The sequence below is a fragment of the Ochlerotatus camptorhynchus genome, unplaced genomic scaffold (genome assembly GCF_037179485.1).
Source record: "Ochlerotatus camptorhynchus isolate MF236.1 unplaced genomic scaffold, CSIRO-AGI_Acam_v1.1 ptg000092l, whole genome shotgun sequence".
NCBI lineage: Eukaryota > Metazoa > Arthropoda > Insecta > Diptera > Culicidae > Ochlerotatus > Ochlerotatus camptorhynchus.
In genome coordinates this window covers 119,937-132,600 of record NW_027040582.1, presented here as the reverse complement: position 1 = coordinate 132,600, position 12,664 = coordinate 119,937, and the positions used below count along the sequence as shown (strand labels likewise).

Below are 12,664 nucleotides of genomic sequence, written 5' to 3'. Positions count from 1 at the left end.
AACAAGAAACATTACGATTTTTTTCAAAAATTTGTGATATCGCTACACTATAACAACCATAAAAAAATATGTTATCAACAGAACTGCACAAATCATTCAATTTAAGATACTCTTAACATGTAAAAATGTTAAAAAAATATTGAATTAAAAATATATCAACTTTAATGTTTGAGGTTTTGGCCAGCCAGGAACCACTGTGCAGTGGGTGCCCGGCCTTAGTGTTCTAGATGCGTATATGCCAACCAATGCATGAAATTGTACGTTGTGTGGAAAGCACAACGATACTCTATGCCCAGGGAAGTTGAGGAATCTAAATGTAATCTGTCTCTTCCTCTATAACTCTTGTTAAAAATATGATTTATTTCCGGCAAAAAACTAACACCCTTAATAGAATCGCATTATTTAAATGACCATAAATGATTTTTTTTTCTTTGATTTGCTTTCCATCGATCTTGTTTTCCGTGCTGAGCACCAATGCTACTGACGCCAGGGAGGCAGCTGCCACACCTGGACCCTACCTATCGACCCATCAGCTCATGAACCGGGGACCACCGGCTTTACTTCCCTTCCGAAGGTTTTAAAGCATTCTACAAGTCTTAACAATGGTCTACAAAACCCTCATAAAACCACATTTGTTACTTGGGCAGAGATGTTATGCCTAAGAACATCCCGGCGGCGCCAACTGGGATTGAACCCAGGCCTGCTGAGGTGAGAGGTAATCAAGCTTACAACAGATGACCCTTTCGCAGGTGTTTCAGTCCATGAACCTGGCCACGTACGATCTGACGGTGGACATGTTGGATGTGCATTAGAGTGATGCAAAATTTGAAATTTTCGCTCCACAATAGTTAAACGATTCCAAATCGGATCCTGACTAACCTCTCAAAATTTGAATCCATTTGGTGAGAAACTGAGATGGCACAAACCATTTGAAGTTTGTATGGGAATAACTATGGTAAAACCAAGATTTTTGTTCATGTCTATCTAATAATTCACCATATCGGTTTGCTTCAAAAGCCTTCAACTGTACTTGTAGGAAATTTTTCCAGCTACAACTTTACTCCAAACCACTTTTTGATTAAATGCAAAGATCGAAAGTTATCAATGGTTCAATGCGCTGATGTCTTATGATCATGCTCAATCAACTGCTCAGCAGGCAACATTGGTGTTTCTGGGGCGTGGAATAGGACACAAAAATCATGGCTACTATGTCACACTGCAAAATACAGTGTTGCCTACAGAGCAGCTGCTTGATCATGTCATAAGTTTACCAATCTCTTAAATAATTAATAACTTTTTCCTGTCTTGTTTTACATAGAAAAAATTTTAAGCAAAGTTGTAACTGAGAAAATTTTCTATAAGAATAGCTATCGAACTGTTCCGCAGCTCAATATGGAAAAAGACTAGAAGGCAATGAACAAAAAGTTGAGATTTCCCATAGTAATTTACATGCAAACTTCAAATGGCTTGTGCGAAGGCTGTTTCTAACCAAATGAGTTGTAACTTTGGGAGGCTAATGAGGACCCGATTTGAAACCATTTAAGCACTGTGGAGCGAAAAAGTCAAATTTTGCATCAGTCTAATGTGCATGCCGACCGAAATACGTTCCACCGGTTCGACAAGTTCAACGCCAAGTGCAATCCGATCGGTGAACCTCGGCTGAGCGAGGTGTTTCTCAAAACGGACAAGTATCTGAATGGGGAGTACTTTGCCAACATCATCAAGGGGGTGGCCAGCGACTTAGAGGAAAGCAAGTACCAGAACACTGAACTGCGCCTTTCAACGCCAAGTGGGCCATCGACTGAAATGTGTACTCAAGCAACATCCACTGGTTGACACAAATTCCAAGACTTTAGTAAGTTACTGGGTGGGGAGGTCCTTTGTTTCAAGTAAGACAAACCAAATTTGTCTTCCAGTGACACCTCCAAGACCAACCAGCTAATGAGCTCGTTCCAGCAGATTTTGGACAACATTTTCAAACCGCTGTTCGATGCCACAAACAACCCAAGCCAACATCCGGAGTTGCACAAGTTCCTCCAGTACGTGATTGGGTTCGACTCCGTGGATGACGAGTCCAAAGCGGAGAATCCACTGTTCAATAGGGACGTGACCACACCGGATCAGTGGACGGAGGACGAGAACACACTACATCTACTACACGTACGCCAACATGATGGTGCTGAATCACTTCCGCTCGGAGCAGGGCATGAATACGTTCGTCCTGCGGCCGCATTGCGGCAAGGCCGGCCCAGTGTAGCATTTAGTGTGCGGTTATCTGATGGCGGAGAACACGGGTTGCTCCTGAGGAAGGTACCGGTGCTGCAGTATCTGTTCTATGTCGCACAAATCGGTACCGTGTTCCGTTGGGCAGTGTGTGTGTGTTGAACATTCAATTGATGATCGATATTTCGATATACCGATGATATTCATGATCGATATACCCTCCTCAGGAATCGCCATGTCTCCGTTGTCGAACAATTCACTGTTCTTGAACTACTACCGCAACCCATTCCCGGAGTATCTGGCCCGAGGCTTGATAGTTTCGCTGTCCACGGATGATCCCCTGCAGTTCCACTATACCAAGGTGAAGTGAGCACCCGTAGACAGAGTTGCAAAATCTCACGATTGTCACGAGAGTGTACGTACTGAAAGGAAAAGACCAAAACATAATTAAAAGAATCTCACCGATGACACTCACCACACCCAACCCCGACTGATTTGTTGAGCTATCTGACAATCCTTCGAAAGAGTGACGTTCGTATCTGACATTCGGAACCTGAGTGTCGACTGAGTTAGAGTCGGTGTATAATGAGTCACGCCAAGAGAAAAACAGTTGAACTCGCATCACGGTTTTCGGAAGATTCCCATTCTTTTCACTTGGCAACTGAGGACTTCTACAACAACTTCAAATGACTTCTAGCGAGAGAAAAATATTGCGACTGTAGTAAATCATTATATCAGTGATTTTGTCAAATTATCTTAACAAAAAATAGTAGAAATTCTCATTACTAATCATTACCGAGCGTATCCCATGACAATTTAACGCTCGCTGCGTGTTTATGCTCATTTCTATATATTATATTTTATATTTTATTGCAATACCTTTCGTGGACCTTTCATAGCATCGTAATGTTTATTTACTTTGCACGATAGGTAGCCGGTTTGACAGTTCAATAGGTAGACTTGGCTTCACTCTTGGCGTGACTCATTATACACCGACTCTAGACTGAGTGACTAGATGATGAGACGTCAAAACTGAGTGTGACACAGACAACAAGTAATGATTGTTGTTGTTTTGATGCTCGTGAGCTTCGTTTTGGTGTTAACAAATCTGGAGAACTTTGAGATTTGGACGTAATTACTTTTGTAACAAAACACGTCAATCACCGATTTCTCGCAACAAAAAAACTCAACCTCGAAAGCTTACACCACAATCAGGTAGATGAATGATTTTTTATTGTCTTCCTGTGAGATCGAGCTTTTATTTGCGAGAAATCTGTGATTCGCGTGTTTGGTTACAAAATCAATTACGTCCAAATCTCAAAGTTCTCCAGATTTATTGACACCTTTCTCGGCTGAGGTATGGTTCATCCAAATGAGTTTTTTTTTTCGCTTCTGAAAGCTGTCGCGTATTATCGGAAGAATGTTTAATGTTGAATGAACATTTGCTTATCGTCGACTTGCAGAAGAATATTGATAGTACTATTTGCTTTAGAGTAGTTGCACTGATGGTGAGAAAGTGGTGGACTGGAACATTGCCGAAATTGACGATATGAATGACACATTTATAATAATGGCACAGTTCTGTCGAGGCTCCAACTCCAACTTTACTTACTGTCTGATGTTATCCAATGACTTCGAGCAGCTTGCTGGAACCAATGTTCCACCGAACATATCAGTCAAAAAATCATCCATTCCATCAGCGGTGGATTCTGTAGAATCGATGATCGATGAATTAACTGAAGTATTGGCCGTAGATGATCGCAACATATTTATTCGTTCCCAAATCCTGATTAAGTATGCCTGTAAATAAAGTATTTATAATAAATATTGGTTACTGCAAAATGAATTTCGTGGAGAGGGTAGGAGCAGAAAAGTTCTAGAATATATAAAAATTAGTTTCGTCTTTAATGAACGACACTTGTAACGCAACAGGGTTTAGCACTACTTCATCCCATTATTGCCATACGCGTAAAAAATAATGCATACAACATGTATGCATCAGATGCTTTGTTCACTAACGACCTAATGTTACGGTATGTAAAATAAGGACTATTTTTTGTATTTGGGTATTCAGTTTTTTCAGACTGAGTAATTTCAACGGGTTATAAGGCTATATTGGTGACTTTTTACTTATCAATAATTATTGTAGCTCTGCTGTCTGAAAAAGACATTCATCACGTCTTATGTATCTACATAAATGGAACTAAAAAAGGACGCAGAGACAAGTTGACTTAATGTTGATTTTTAGCGAAAGTTCCAAATGAAGAGCATAGGTCAATTTACACCCTGTAATTCTACGAAGCTGTTTGAACGAGTAATTAATTCACAAGTGAACTAACGATATACTCATAGGTGTTCTATTTGAATTGGATTTGAAACAAAGAAGAGGTCAATATGTTTTTATGGGCATGACGAGTTAGTGCTAAACCCTACAATGCTAAGCACGTGTTTATAGGTACAACAGTTACTATGGCTGTAATTGGAGTGTCTACATGTCATGGTTTATTTCATGGTTGTACATAATTACCTGTATTTCCTCTTTATCTTCTGTATTGAATACAGAAGAATACAGAAAATTAAATCTCGAATCCAGGTACAACGACACATGGAAAACACTGTTCATTTTCAATCGATCCAACCTTGAAATCAATCCGTTCATTAGTGGCTCTACGAGACGGTTATTGTGCAGCTGTTTCAGCTCTTGGACTCCAACTAGCCACTGCATGTAGAAATCGGAGAATGGTTGGTGCTGTGTTTGCATAAGATTTGTTGCCTTGTATAATGGTCCATAGGCAGCCGCGTATTCTCTCATGAAACTCCTAGTAATGTCATCTAGTGCTGTGAATGATTTAAGTATAAAAGTTAGCGCTAAAATGTCATATACAAAACAAATGCTTGAATCTTACCAAGTTCCGGGAACTACTCGCAAAGCGACACGATAAATGTTTCTTGCTTAATGATGGACTTGATTATTTTATAGTCCATGAGTGCGCGCCGCTTCTGGGTGCACCGAACGGAAATGACGCACAAAATGTCCGGCTTCGTATCGTGACTGTTCATTCCGGCAACCGCTGGTTCTGGCAATATTGCATGCAAACTTCCCGTCAGCTTTTGACATCAAGTCCCATGCAATCGCCGAACACGATCGTTTTTTACCACTGTCCGGTTCCTTCTTATATCCACTTGGTTCTGGAGTATCCATTTTAGTTTTGGTTCCACAGAAAATCGTTTCAAATTAAATTCACTTCACTCTTTTATCAATCAAGTGTTGCAATCCTGATTAAAGCGCGCGCGAAAGGATATCACAAAGCTTTGAGCGATACTTTTTTCTTATCTTTTTTTCTTTTTTTCCTCTGATTTGTTTTCCGTGTTGAGCACCAGTGCTACCGACGCCAGGGAGGCAGCTCCCATACCTGGACCCTACCTATCTCTAGTCGCTTTATTTATGGTCTGGCGGTTAGAATTTCGATTTATCAAAAAGCGGAACCAATTCAATATATTGTAGACCAACAATTGAAAAGGTACTATCATTTTTATAAAGAAAACGTTGATTATTCTTTCATCGCCAATCGAACGCAAATGACCAGCATCATCGGATAGGGGAAACTTTCCTCAACACGAAGATGGTGTTAGTTTGCGTAGCGAGCCTTGAGTCACGTGAAAACGGTTTCCGAAATTTTGTTTACAATAGCTGATATGCTCTTTTCTGTTGTTGGTCGTGATTTCCTCGATTGGTTCCGCTATTTGACAGCTCAATTGGTTCCCGCAATTCTATCCACCAGACTATGAATATAGCGACTGTATACCTATCGACTCATCAACTCATTATCCGGCCACCAACGGCTTTACTTCCCTTCCGAAGGAAGGCGTGATCAGAGATGTTATGCCTCAGAACATCCCGGTGGCACCGACTGGGTTTGAACTGCTGGGGTGAGAGGTAATCACGCTTACCACTACACCACCGGTGCCGCTTTTGAGCGATACTTGTGTAAATTAGGATTGGTTAATATTGTTATAATAACAGGAAAAGCATATTTTGCTCAACCTTTCTGTCTATGGTCCAAGAAACTTAAGTTAATGGTTGCGGCAGTGGTTAAGGTCATAGTTTTTGTTCGTAAAGTCATTAACTTTATGTGGAATGTACTGACCTTTGGTAAAAAATAATTTAATTGAAGATTTTTCGAAGACTGATTCGCTAGTGTGAGATTTGTTGAGCATTTAATCTTAAAATTTAGATGTGTCGCCCCCCTCAAAAAAAAAAAAACAGAATCCTTCAGGTGGTATTAATCAATGAAATATAATTTTTTCTTCAGTTTCTTCACTGAAGTCGTATAAAGTAAAATCAGTTCCAAATCGCAACGACAAACAGAATTTGACAGCAAAGTCACGGGCTCGACGTTTGTACAGCGAATATTTGACGAAGTTTTTATCCGTTGTTATGAACGATGAAATATATGTCCTGGAGGATTTCAAGCAGCTTCCAGGGCTGGCTTTCTATTCTGCTATGGTCAAAAATGCTACAGCTCAGTATTTCAGGACGAAGAAGGCATCGAAATTTCCCAAAAAATACCTTGTTTGGCAAGCGATTTGCACGTGTGGCCGAAAGAGTAAATCTGTCGTCACAACAGGCACAATCAACAAGGAGATTTACCAGAAAGAGTGCTTGCAGATTGCGATTGCTGCCCTTCATCAAAAGCCACAAAGAAAACCATTTGTTCTGGCCCGATTTGGCATCATTCCATTATGCTAAATCTGTGATGGAGTGGTACGAAGCAAATTGTGAATATTATACCAAAAACCGCAAATCCGGCAAACTGTCCAGAATTACCTTCAATGGAGAAATATTGGGCTCTGATGAAGCGGAAACATTCTGGGAAGAAATAAGGAATCAAAGATTTTAAACATTTCCAACAAATTTGGACAAAGACGGCCACCACGGTATCTTAGGAGTCTGTACAAACCCTAATGGATGGAGTTAAATGCAAAGTTCGAAAATGTCATGCTAATACGTTTTGATGCGTCCGGATTATTGTGGATACTGACCTTATTCTTATGCCTGCCCGGTGTATTGAAATCCAAGCAAAATAAATAATAAATCAAGAGCACCATAATACTCCATTGATTCCGATACCCAACCGGGAAATGTAAGATTCCAGTACAGATTTGTTTCACGGCATGAAAAAATTCTGTAATGTGGTTTATGTCAGCTTATTTCTCGAACAAAGTTTGCTTCCCCAAATGCATTGCATCAAGAAAATCATCTCGTGCAGGTTTTATACAAAAATATGCATTCTGGAAAAAGCTTGTTTGTATGATGCAATCCATTGCAACAACTGTCATTACATTTGTTGTATGAAATATATGCAGAGGATGTAATAAATCCAACCTTACATTGGATGTAATAGAACTTTGCTATTTTATTGTAATCAAAAACCGAATATTTCACTATCGTTGTTGACATCCCCATTATCGTGGTCACACAATCCTCCAGTGACAGCTACTAAATACCAGTTGAGCCTACGCACGCATTAGCATCGTTACAGCGAGTCAAGCCAACAACACGTGATGAGAGTGCAATTATTGCGAGCCATATCTCGATTCGCATCTGAAACTCCTAATCGCATTACAGTTTGGACGGTGAAAACCACCACTCCTCACACACAAGCCGATAGGATTTGGAAAATTAGATAAAATGCTTAATCGGACTTGGAAGACCCCACAAAATCCGCAGCTCATTAGGCAGCCAACTCAACAATGATGTTACATTGAAACAAAAGCACCCTACAATACCTATCGCCCGTGAAAGACAAAAGGCCAGCTCAAATTGGTTCGCCGAAGGAAAGGTCATCGTCGTCGTTGGCGGCGACGGTGGCTAAATGTCGCGTGACTGGGCGTTCAGTTTTGACAAATGATGTCTACGCGGATCAAGTCCAGTAACCTCGGCCGCGCCAGGTGCGAGACATTTGAATCCGCCTGAATCATTGTTTCTAATTACAGCAGCGAGGGATTGGAAGTTCCTTGTTTCAGGATTTGTCCTTTTCACTCCGTCTTAAACGGGAATTAAGTTATGAATTTATATGTCCTTTATCCCTACGGAGTCGCAGTTCGGATCGGATCGGAACAGGCGACACAATGAAGTCACGCAAGCGAATAATTTCGTTGGATGATTGTATCACGGTGGGGTTTGATGAGCTGAAGACTTAAATTCAACATTTGACTGCATTCTGTGGGGAAAATTGCGGGGACCATTCACAGTTGATCCCAACCGTGAAAATATATTTGTCAGACAAACTTAACAACTTCCAGGGAACTGTATCGCACGATGTACCTAGTTGCCAACGCTAATATACTAATAGCTTTCCTCGTCCTCGTGAAATCCCTCAATTTCAAACTCAATCTTGGGAGCGTTGTTTTCAGCGGAAATCCTTTCCAACTAAAACAGCTACGTGATAAAATCAGCCGAATGCAACAGCATTGTTGCTTCAAGTGGAACACAACTGGCAAAGTGAGTGTCCTTTTGCCGACTTGATTTATGACTTTTCCTCCCGCCGTCGCTTCACCGACTGGAAGAAGGGTAATGTGTGATAAGATCTTAGCCATTACAGTAACAACAACAACAACAACAACAATAGTATGCAGTCCGGATTCTGATGAGGTGGAAAACAATAGCTCTATTTCGATGCGGGATTTCACGATGTTTTGGCGCTCGCTCGCTGAAATTGAATTTGGGAAAAAGGGGTGTGCGTGTGGAAATTAGACAGACTGACACTTTCAGACTCGCTTTTGATTCAGACTTGGAGATAAAACTAGACCCCACCAGATTGTGGATGATGTGAAAAGTTCAACCACGAGCTGAATCCTGAACCCTGTTGAACTGAACCAAGTGTTAGTGCACGGTTTAGCACTAGTTTGACAGTTTGAAGGATGGGTATGGGATGGGATGTTTTGTTCGTGTGGATAGAGAGAGTATGAATAATTGAGATGTCTAAATTCAAAATGAACCACTTTTGCTGGACTGGAGGATATTCTGTCGTCAATGTTTTTTTCCATCTGTATTGCGGTAAAATCTATTCTGTAGTTATTTGCACTTGAAATTATTGCATTATTATTATTAAATCTCCACTCTACTCCATCCATGGCCACACTTTGTCAGCCTTCGCAGGTCGCCTTCTACTTGGTCGAACCACCTTACCCGCTGCGTGCCTCTTCTTTTTGTTCCTGTTGGGTCACTTTCTAGAACCATTTTCACTAGGTCGTCGTGCGGCATTCTTACGACGTGCTAAGCCCACCGTAGTCACCCAATATTTGCAATGTGCAGCTGGCGCAATTCGTTATTCAATCGCCTCTTCCACGTTCCATCATCCATCTGCACTCCACCGTAGATGGTACGCAACACCTTCCGTTCGAAAACACCTGCTGCTATCAATTTCGGCAGTCAACAGCACAAACTCGTCGGCCGCCTCGATTTCGTCACTGTCAATCTGAACTCAACATCAAGGCAACAGGGTTTTTGGAGTAATTCCACAGATCTGAAGCAACTCCACAGGGCTTCTGAATCAAATTCACAGAACTTCTTGTTGAAATCCACACATTGCTTTTGCTTCGAGCCAACGTGGCTTTTGTATTTACATAACAGGAATTCTACGGAGTTCCTAAAGTAAATCCGCTGGGCTTCTGGTGGAAATCCACATGACTATTGGATCAAGTCCACAAGATTTCTAGTGCAAGTCCTCAGAACTTGTGGAGTTAATCCACAGGGCTTCTGGAGTTAATCCACAGGACTTGTGGTAGCAATCTACATGGCATTTGGATCAAGTCCACGAGGCTTCTGCATGAAGCTCTGAGGTCCTCTGGAGCAAGCCCAGGGCAACATAGCAATGTTAAGTGGAGCTCTACCAGAAGTCCTATGAGCTTGTTTCAGAAGTTCTGTGCGCTTAATCCGGGCGCCCTGTACACTTTCTGTAGAAGTTCTATCGAAAAACTCCAGAAACTCTCAGAAACTCCAGAAACTCTGTAGTCATTTAAATTCCCCTCAGAAATTGTGTGGGCTTGCTCCAGAAGTTATGGGACTGAAATTCTGAGGACTTCCATTAGAAGTCCTGTGGACTTGATCCAATAGTAGTGTGTATTTCCACCAGGAGTCCTGCTGATTCAATCTAGAAACTCGGTTAAGTAAATACAAAAGCCATGTGGGATCGAAGCAAAAGCCATATGGATTTCTACAAAAAGCCCTATGGATTTAATCCTGAAGCCTTGGGGGCTTACTTCAGATCTGTGGAATAACTCCAATGGCCCTGTTGACTTGATCCAAAAGTCATGTGGGTTCTATCAGAAGTCCTGTTAATTTCCACAACAAGTCCTGTACACTTGATACGCGTAGACAACCTGGCAGAAGCTCTTTTGATTAGTTTAAGAAGCCCTCTAGTTTTAATCCAGAAGTCATTTAAATTTCCCTCTGAATTCCTGTGGGCTTACTAAAGAGGACCTTAGAACTTCATGCAGAAGTCAAATGGACTTGATTCAAATGCCATGTAGATTGCTAGCACAAGCTCTTTGGATAAACTCCAGAAGTTCTGAGGACTTGCACTAGAAATTCTGTGAACTTGATCCAATAGTGATGTATATTTCCACCAGAATCCCTTTGGTTTTACTTTAGGAACCCCGTAGAACTCCCGTTAAGTAAATACAAAATCCATGTGGGCTCGAAGGAAAAGCAACGTGTGGAAGAAGTCCTGTGAATTTACTTCAGATCGGTGGATCTGAATCGTCAGATCCAAGCGGAGGTCCACCAGAAGTCCTGCGGATTTACTCTAGAAACCCAGTAGAATCCCCGTTAAGTAAATACATAAGCCATGTGGGCTTGAAGGAAAAGTAATGTGAATTTCCACAAGAGGTCTTGTGGATTTGGTCCAGAAGTCCTGTGGAGTTGCTTCAGATCTGTGGAATTACTCCAAAAACACTGTTAACTTGATCCAAAAGTCATGTGGAACTCTTTGTGGACTTCCATTAGAAGTCCTGTAGACTTGATTTCTTAATAAAGAAAAAAAAAAATGGACTTTGTTCAGATCTGTGGCATTACTTCAATGGCCCTATTGACTTGATTCAAACGTCATGTGGAGCTCTACCAGAAGACCTATGATTTTCCACAAGAAGTCATGTAGACATCTTGCAGAAAACCTTTTGATTAGTTAAAGAAGCCCTTCCTACAAGTTTGATCCAGAAGTCATGTATATTTCTTTAATAAGTCCTGAGGGCTTACTCCAAATGACCTCAGAACTTCATGCAGAAGCCCTGTGGACTTGATAAAAATGCCATGTAGATTTCTGTACTTCATACCATGACTTGTAGTGTACTTGATACAATAGTCATGAGGATTTCCACCAGAAGTTCTGCGGATTTACTTTAGGAACCCCGTTAAAGGCCTGTGGGCTCGAAGCAAAAGTCATGTGGATTTCTACACGAATTTCTGCGGATTTTCTCCAGAAGCCCTGTGGACTTGCTTCAGATCTGTGGAATTACTTCAAAAGCCCTGTTGCCTCGATCCAAATGTCAAGTGGAGCTCTACCAGAAGTCCTGTGAGCTTGCTCCAGATGTCATGACTTTCTGCAAAAGCCCTATCTTATAACTTCCAGAAGCCCTGTACGTTTGATGCAAAAGTCGATTAAATTCCCCTCAGAAATTGTGTGGGCTGCCTCCAGAAGTGCCAAGAACATCATTCAGAAGACCCGTCGACTTGATCCAAAAGCCATGTAGATTTCTACCAAAAGTGCTCTGGATTTGCTCCAGAAGTCCTGTGGAATAATTTAAAAAAGTTATGAGGACTTCTCCCAGTGGATTTGCCCCAGAAGTTCCGAGGATGTCCATTGGAAGTCCTGTGGACGTGATCTAATATTCATGAGGATTTCCAGTAGAATTCTTGCGGATTTGCTCTAGAAGTCCTGTAGAACCCCTGTCAAATTTATTCAAAAGCTCTGTGGGCTTAAAGAAAAACTCATGTGGATTTCTACAAGAAGTCCAGTGGGTTTGTTCCAGAAGCTCGGTGGACTTGCTTTAGATCTTATCAATTACTCCAATGACCAGTTGATTCAAAAGTCAACTCGTGGACTTGCTCCAAATTCCATGTAGATTGCTACCACAAGTCCTGTGACCCTGATTCAATAGTCTTGTGGATTTCCACGAGAAGCCATGCGGATTTACTTTAGGAACCCCGTAGAACCCCCGTTAAGTAAATACATAAGCCATGTGGGCTGAAAGCAAAAGCAATGAGTGGATTTCCACCAGAAGCCCTGCGGATTTCCTTCAGATCGGTGTAAATACTCCAATGGCCCTGTTGTCTTGATCCAAATGTCAAGTGGAGGTCTACCAGAAGTCCTGTGCGCTTGATCCGGAAATCCTGTAGAATTCCTGCAGAAACCTTAGCGAATAACATCCGGAGGCGCTG

The 12,664-nt window shown here is 41.4% G+C and overlaps 1 pseudogene; it reads left to right on the top strand.

Moving 5' to 3' along the window:
- The window catches only part of LOC135698626 (AMP deaminase 2-like), a 29,773-nt pseudogene extending 27,180 nt beyond the window's left edge, over positions 1 to 2,593 (top strand).
- The last annotated feature ends 10,071 nt before the right edge of the window (positions 2,594 to 12,664 follow it).